The sequence below is a fragment of the Haemaphysalis longicornis genome, unplaced genomic scaffold, assembly GCF_048455015.1.
Source record: "Haemaphysalis longicornis isolate Haplotype H1 unplaced genomic scaffold, Haemaphysalis longicornis Haplotype H1 scaffold_6, whole genome shotgun sequence".
NCBI lineage: Eukaryota > Metazoa > Arthropoda > Arachnida > Ixodida > Ixodidae > Haemaphysalis > Haemaphysalis longicornis.
In genome coordinates this window covers 117165695-117173560 of record NW_027526407.1, presented here as the reverse complement: position 1 = coordinate 117173560, position 7866 = coordinate 117165695, and positions in this window count along the sequence as shown.

Sequence of the window (7866 nt, the reverse complement as noted above, 5' to 3'; positions counted from 1 at the left end):
GCGTGCGTTTGCACGCCAAGAGCTGGCAAATACGCCTCACTCGCGGCGGCTGGATGACCTTCGTGCGGCGGTGGCGCCTGTAGTGGCGCGCGCGGTCCCTATATGAAGCGAGCGCCGAAGTTTCGTGACCAGTAAAGCATTGAAGGACTCTGGTTTTAGTCACCAAGAGTCTGGGAGTACGTCAAGCGTAGTGACATTCTGGGCTACCCAGCCAATCTGGTGAAGCATGCGGTTACCCATCACAGTTCTGAGTCGGACTTTCTGGTGAGAAAGAAGGCCTGCTATCAGCTCATCCACCATGTTGTGAAGCCCCGTGCTAAGCAGCCTCTGTGTGGACGCACTAATGAGAAGACCGATGGCCTGCTCAAGCACCTTTCTAATCATTATATGAAGCATCTCTATGTCTTGCTTGTCGAGAAGAAGACAGGGGGTTGACGTAAGTAACTCTCGAGAGGACAAAATGTTCAATTAATCGAAAGGTACCGGATTCCTTTAGGCCTCGCTTCTTGGTGGCAACTCGCCTGATCATGTGTATGATTTGATTAATGCTGTTTTTGAGGCGCTGCAAGTAGACGTCACTCTTGGTGTTAGCCTCGAGTTGTAGGCCCAGGATCTTGATGCTGGGGCTTGGAGTGATGGCCTGGGCATCAATGAGTATTTGAATGCATTCCTTGGTTTGGCGTGAGGGTGGACGACAAGGAGCTGTGATTGTTTACGTGAACACTGGAGGCCACAGCCTTTAGCACATTGGCGTACTAGAAGGGAGATGCCATGCATTGGTATGAGCTTACTTTATTTTTGTAACTCTTAGCACATGAGCAAGGTGCGCACAGGGCCGCTAGACGGGTGTGAGTGGTCGCGTGACGCTTTCACGTGTCATTCAGCGAGAACGACGGGGTAACCCCTTAGATGTGATTGGTGAGTACACCACCTGTCTTCCCAGCCTTCGCGTGGGCTCGTAGCTAAATCAGTAAGATAACGGGCTCTCGCTTTGTTAGTCTAATAGTTCCAGGTTCGATTCCCTTCGGTGCCAGTAAATTCTTTTATTTGTTCGCTGGAGTTTTGTGGGGACACCAACGGTCGCGAAGGAACCCTGGGGGGGGGGGGTAGAGGTAAAAAGCTTTGCTTTAAAAAATTACAACCGTTTTACTCAATGTAGAAGCTGTCGGAAGTTCAGAGCAGTTATTCGCCATAATGGTCTGTACCGCCGTTATCCGCTCACTGTTACCACCCCAAGCAATTCAAACTTCCTGCCTTCGCAGTGCTCGCGTGCCCCCTGCATGAAACAGCTCCAGCGGGAGTTCTGTTCTTTTTGTGCTGACTTTAATTTCGTGTGCTGGAGCTGTTTTGCGCCATTCGAACGCGCCATTCTTTTCTGGCGCGGATGAAACTTTTCTGCGGCATTTTGAAAGCGCCATTTTTTTCTTGCGTGGCTGGAACCTTTCTAAGGCATTTCAAACGCGCTATTTTTTTCTTTCTCGGCTGGAACCTTTCTACGGCATTTCGAATGCACGATTTTCTTCTTGCGCTTGGAGCCTGCCTGCGTCATTTTGAAGCCACTTTTTTTTTTTGCGCGGCCGGTTTTTTTCGCTTACTATCGCAAACGCCAACCCTACGAGCGTTCTTAACTAAATGAACGCGGGCGCTGCCGGTTAGTTACGTATATTTTCCCGCAAATGTACGTGTAGTTTTCTTTGCGCTAAAAAACGGGGAGATGTAGGACAAGCGCCAGCGCTTCACGAGTTTCGAACGCTTATAACTATATAAACCGCTTGGCTTTCGAAGCCCCGGGAGTATGCCGCGAACGACAGCGTTACCACGAGACGCCCTGCTTGGGCCCGGCGAGCGAGCTACGACGACAAGGCGAGCGCCCAACGTGCTTTGCACTTAATAAACAATCAAAGATTTGGAGGTATACGGTTCAAGCTGCTTTGTATTCCTGATGAGTCATGGATAGCTACGGGACCTTTGGAGTCTTACCCTGCGCTTCCATTTGTTTTCCAGAGGTGTAAAATATCCATTTTAGAGCGTTTTTTTACTGGCAAATTGTTTGCGTTGTCACTCGAGCCAGCGCGGAGAACGGGGAGCACAACACACATGTACTGTATTCCAAACACCGCGGAGTGGACGAGAAGGTATGGCGGGTGTCCATGAACTGGGCGCACGCTTGGTGTTCTTCCTGGAACCTTACTTTTGTAGCTACTACTTAGTGTTTGTCGGTAAATTACAGCAACATCACATTCACTAAAGAGTGGTGGGCCATGGCACTAAACCCTCAACAACTGATGCCGGCACACCGCCAATTTACCTGCTCTCATGCGCAAAACCATTACTTCTTGGTGCATACCTGCAATCCTAACGGGCGCCAACACGCGTGTTTGTGCACGCGTGTATGCCTTCATGCATGCAAGTATGCCTGCTGCAGTTACTTAGATTTCACTCAGCGGCATTTCGAAGCTATTGAGATCCCTAGTGAAAAACAGGAATTCATGCGTGCGGAGATGATTGATGCGACCTCCTGCGCCTCGCTGGCGGTAATTTGAGGGAAAGGCAGGCAATGCCCGGTTGTTAATAGAAATTCGAGTCTTGGGGCAATGGCTTTATATAATGTGCGCGAGTTCATTCGTATGCGCCGGAACATTTGACTATGGGTGATCTTGTATCGCCTCCCTGCTGCCGGGAAAAGGTCGCTGACCGAAATGGCTGGCGCCTTATGGCATACGGCGCGCCTCCGTTGCGCAATTGTGCACGCTGCTTTATCGTTCTACGTAAGTTATATGAGCACTGTTATTCGCATGCGTAATTCAATACGTAAGCGTTTTTGTGCAGAGTATCACAACTAGAACAGTGCAATGTCTAATAGCTGCGCAATGATGTGCTTTTGGCAGTTTTTGTAGTTTTATTGTAAAAAAACAAAAGGAGAAGACTTGTGGAAAGCAAAAAATAAAGCAAAACCACCCCATCTGTCTAATGGTTGCCAAATTGCTAATTTCGAGTTGATAGCCAAACAGGGCAACCATTGTTAGTTCCATGAAATAAAAAAAAACGACTGAAAATACATAAAAACTAAAAATATGTAAAAACAACAACGGTCTATCTAACTTACCATTTTCTGGCGATTGTGTCAAATAAAAGCAAAAAAATATGACATCAAAAAGAGGCTGTCCAGGTTGATGTACTTCTCCAATGCCACCAAGGAAGAAAGGTTGGTAAAAGGCAGAAGCCGAGGACGAGGGTTATTCACAAGGAGGGAGTTCTTGGAATTTCTCTAGCTTTTCATATAGTGTAGCTGGAAACTGGCTGTTGTGATCGTGAGATACTAATTCGGTGCAACGAAAATTTTTCAGTGACGGCCTTCGGAGACTAGACTTGTGCCTCGGTTCCGTCCATGCAGAATGTGTACGTGGAGCACAGCGTGGTGGCGGGGACTAGAATTGGTGCAAGGACATGAGTTGGATTGCCTGGCCAGAGCGACACTGCAGTGTGCTGCAGCATGCGCGCGGCGCATTTCGGAAGGAGAGCCGGGAAGAGCACGTCACACCGGAGTTCCACTGCGTTGAGTGAGTTGGGGTTTGTTAGAAAAGCGTAGACTGGGTCGGGTTACTTTGGGTAAGAATAGGTGACGTACTTTTTGGCCTTACTTTTGTGTCGTAATTGATAAGGGGATCACCGTGCATGACTTCGACTGGTTAGGTAGGTGAAACAGAGTTAAGGTGACAACATTGCTTACGTTTTTTGTGTTTTCCTAAGGGTAGCAAACGGGCACCCTGCGAGTAAAAAATACTGGTGGCCATTACAGTTGTCTACACGGTTGTAATCCGAGAACAATAGGGCAAAAACGGTTGAGCGGAAGTGACCACCACACATCGTAGGAGACATGTTGACTACACCAAGCCGCAGTTTTGTAGAAATATTGATTTTTTAAATCAAATATTAGGCGATGGAAATAAAAAGTTGCAGGTGGCATCTACTTACGTTTAGGTCTCAGGCCTTATAAGAGAAAATACTAGCAGCAAAGGTTCTTAATCGCCGTGGGTCAAAAACGACACAGGCACTCTGCGCTTCTATGGCTTAGGATGTGAGCGTGAAATGTTGCGGTTGCAGAGTATTGGTCAGTTTGAGCGAGAAGGTGTCAGTGTCAGTGTTTCAACGTGTTTATTGTGGACAGTGTAGGTCGGAGTTAATTGTGTTTGTTTTTTGCGAAAACCGACAGAGAGAGAGAGAGAGAGATCTTTGTTACGGAAGAAATGGCTGAGGTTTAGAAAAAGGGGATGAGATATGGCAGAGAGCTGAAGCATGGACCTGAAGTCTGGGGTACCGGGTGCAGCAGCTCCATCTCTTGCCCTCTAATGTCAGCTCGCGCTGATCTTAAGGTAAGGAGCTGGTCAAAGCTGCCCCCGATGTTTCGATAGAAGTGCAATATGTTCTGAAGGATGGCGGAGAAATTGTCCTTGAAAAACTGGCAAACCTGTATACGCAATGCCTAATGACCGCAATGGTACCGGAATCTTGGAAGAACGCGAACATCATCCTAATTCATAAGAAAGGCGACATGAAGGACTTGAAAAATTACAGGCCGATCAGCTTACTGTCAGTCGTCTACAAGGTATTTACCAAGGTAATCGCTAACCGAATTTCTGCAACCTTAGATTTCAGTCAACCTAAAGAACAAGCAGGGTTCCGTAAAGGTTATTCAACAATGGACCATATTCACACGATCAATCAGGTGATAGAGAAGTGCTCTGAGTATACTGAACCCCTATATATAGCCTTCATAGATTATGAGAAAGCATTTGACTCGGTCGAAACCCTAGCAGTCATTCAGGCATTACGGAACCAGGGGGTAGATGAGCATTATGTGAGAATACTAGAGGATATCTACAATGGGTCTACAGCTACGATCATCCTCCATAGGGAGAGCAGTAAAATACCTATAAGAAAGGCTGTCAGACAAGGAGACACAATCTCTCCAATGCTATTCACAGCATGTTTACAAGAAGTATTCAGAACGTTGGATTGGGAACAGGTGGGAGTAAGGGTTAATGGAGAATACCTCAGTAACCTCAGATTTGCTGATGACGTTGCCTTGCTAAGTAACTCGGGGGACGAATTGCAAAGCATGCTTTCCGCACTGGGCGAACAGAGTAGAACCGTGGGACTGAAAATTAATATGCAGAAAACTAAAGTAATGATCAATAACCTCGGGACAGCACAGCGGTTTGACATAGGTGGCGAGGCAGTGGAAGTGGTAAGCGAATATATCTACTTAGGCCAAGTTGTGACCCCAGATCCAAACCATGAGGCAGAGATAATTAGAAGGATCAGAATGGGGTGTGGTGCATATGGCAGACATTCTCAGATAATGAATAGCAGCCTACCATTGTCGCTGAAGAAGAAAGTGTATGACAACTGCATTTTACCGCTACTCACCTACGGGGCAGAAACTTGGAGGCTCACTAAGAGGGTTCAATTTAAATTGAGAACGACTCAGCGGGCAATGGAGCGGAAAATGATAGGTGTAACATTAAGGGACAGGAAGAGAGCGGAGTGGGTCAGGGAGCAAACTGGTGTTAAAGACATATTAGTAGAAATTAAGAAGAAGAAATGGACGTGGGCAGGACATGTAATGCGAAGGCAAGATAACCGCTGGTCATAAAGGGTAACAGAGTGGATCCCTAGAGAAGGCAAGGGTTGCAGGGGGCGGCAGAAAGTTAGATGGGCAGATGAGATAAAGAAGTTTGCGGGAATAAATTGGTCACAGTTGGCACAGGACCGAGGCAATTGGAGAATAATGGGAGAGGCCTTTGCCCTGCAGTGGGCGTAGATAGGCTGGTGATGATGATGATGATGTTCTGTTTTAGTCTTTTCCCCTGAGTGCGTCCTTGGACATTACTAGGTTGCGGGGAAGAGGGTTGACGTTTCCCCCATTTGAGCACAGGTTTAAGTTAATGTGTAATGTTCCTACTGACAATCTTCGTCCGCAAACATTTGTAGACAGAGTTTGCGATTCCTGGGCATTGAGACATGCTTGTAGCAAGGGGAAAAACTGTGTTCCTAGGCGTAGGATAAGCAGGAGTTAGCGTTGTTCTAGGAGTGTGTGCGGTAGACTCGGTCGCAACGAGCACGGTATGGGAATTCGTGTGCCTTTAGGTGGCTGCCTCGTTCTCTTCTAGGCCTTTGTGTACGGGTGTCCAATTGATGCTAGTAACTTTCTGAATTGTGGAAGGGAGTGTTTTACCAAAGTATATAGGTATTCGGCCTGCAGAAAACAGTGTACTTACTGCCTTTCGAGAGTCTGAAATTATGGTTTCCTTTCTATCCAACACATCTATTAGTGGGATTGCAAGGAGGATGTAGAAGAGCCGTGCAGCCACAAAGATTGCCGAACTAGTCAACTACGACAATTCGCGTCTTGTAGGTTTGTACTTGCCGGAGTCAAGACATATTATGGTCTCATGATTTTGGAACTTCCCGCAGATGAACTTGATTCTGCCGTACACGTTTTCTTGTGTAGGTTGGGATCCATGTGTATCGTAGAGGAGAATTCTTATGCGTAGTCGCTGGATCAGGAAAATTTTTTATTATGGCGTGTAGTCGTCTATTATCAGACAATCGCCCGTCTTCCGCACAATCGCCCCTTTCCATTTTGTTGTTCCAACCGCTCTGTTCGTTCTAGTAGAGTGGTTGCTCCTATTTTTCTAAAGCGTTATGAACACACCATTTTTGGGACTATTCTTTGTAATAATCATCCACTTCCCATTTAGGGAGACTACAGGACGAAGGCCTCTCCCATTGATCTTCACCGTTCTTGGCCTGCGCTGCCCGAGTCCATTCTTTGTCTCCGAATGTTATTTCAACCCCATCTAGTTAATGCCCTTCGCTTCTTTTGGACCCCTCTTTTGCTCTCCGTTCTGTTACCCTGGTGGTCCACCGGGTGTGAGTTCGTCTCACCGTCAAACGTTCCGGGTAGAGAACAACCTTATATGCTGTCCTGAGGATCGTGTTTCCCGGATTTTTTTCGGTGGGGTAAATTTGTGGTAGGTAAGGGGATGCGAATAATAATTATAGTCGTGTCTTGAAACCGGCGCGGAAAATACGTATAATTGAAGTAAGAACTTTCCAGGGGCGCTATGGTGTCTTCACATTCAAAGCACATGAGCAGACATAAAACCCCCAAACCCGAAGCTGATGTGGCGTAGGTGTACGTCCATGGATAAGACCCTTGCTTATCACAGTGACTCGTTGCCTTGAAATCGCGGTGGTGCTATTATTCTTTCTGTTCAATACTTCACGACAAGTTTTGCTATGTGCTGCTGACGACGCCGAGTTTTTCGCCTAATGGAAAGCATAATACGTTCTCACTAAAACTACACTTTCAGCTCGTTTAGCTTAGCTGAGGTAATAATTTAAAGTTAACGTAAGGCATGATAGGCCGTTGTGGAGACTGCAGTCACTGATTCTCGTACCCTCCTGGTGAAATGATGGCCTCCTGGTGAAACAGATGCTACAAAACATCTGAATAGTTAAGGCTGGCAGTGGAATTAATGAAAAAAGTCTCATTCTGGGTCCCGGAGGAATAGACGGGACCTTTTGTGGAAACACGTTTTTTGGGGTTTAAAAAAGGATAACAGTGCACATGAGGAGAAGAACTGGTGTTTCGCAGCCTTGTGCTCATCCTACTTTTTTCGTGAAACCCATGTTTAAACAATGACTCATCAACCAGCCGAAGAAGACCTGGCAAAAAAGCGGCGCTGTGGGCTAGTTGGTTGCAATTGTAAAACGCTATTACTTCGGCCCAGGCAAAACAGGGTGGAAGAGAAATAGAGGACCAGGAATGTCGCTAAACAATTCATGCTCAGTCACCAC